This window comes from Belonocnema kinseyi, chromosome 7, assembly GCF_010883055.1.
Source record: "Belonocnema kinseyi isolate 2016_QV_RU_SX_M_011 chromosome 7, B_treatae_v1, whole genome shotgun sequence".
NCBI classification, from domain to species: domain Eukaryota; kingdom Metazoa; phylum Arthropoda; class Insecta; order Hymenoptera; family Cynipidae; genus Belonocnema; species Belonocnema kinseyi.
In genome coordinates, this window is record NC_046663.1 from 95,003,529 (window position 1) to 95,003,816 (window position 288).

Here is a 288-nt window from a genome sequence, read left to right on the forward strand (position 1 = left end):
AAAGTCCCGGGACGGTTAGATATTTCTTCAGGTAAAATATTTTTCAAAAAAGTGATGGTCATTCCTGAAGTAAATTTCAACGAGGAATTCAATGGTGACCTTCATTTTGACCTTGAAGTTGAACTTCATGGTTTTTTGAAGGTCAAATTTATTTTTTTAAATGGAAACCCCCTTTTTTACATTTGCAATCGATAGAGTGGAAAATTCTACGTTCCGGTACGTTTTTTCCAAGCAGTTTACGTTTACGTTTAGCATTATCCAGGAACAACGACGTGGACTTAGTAAATT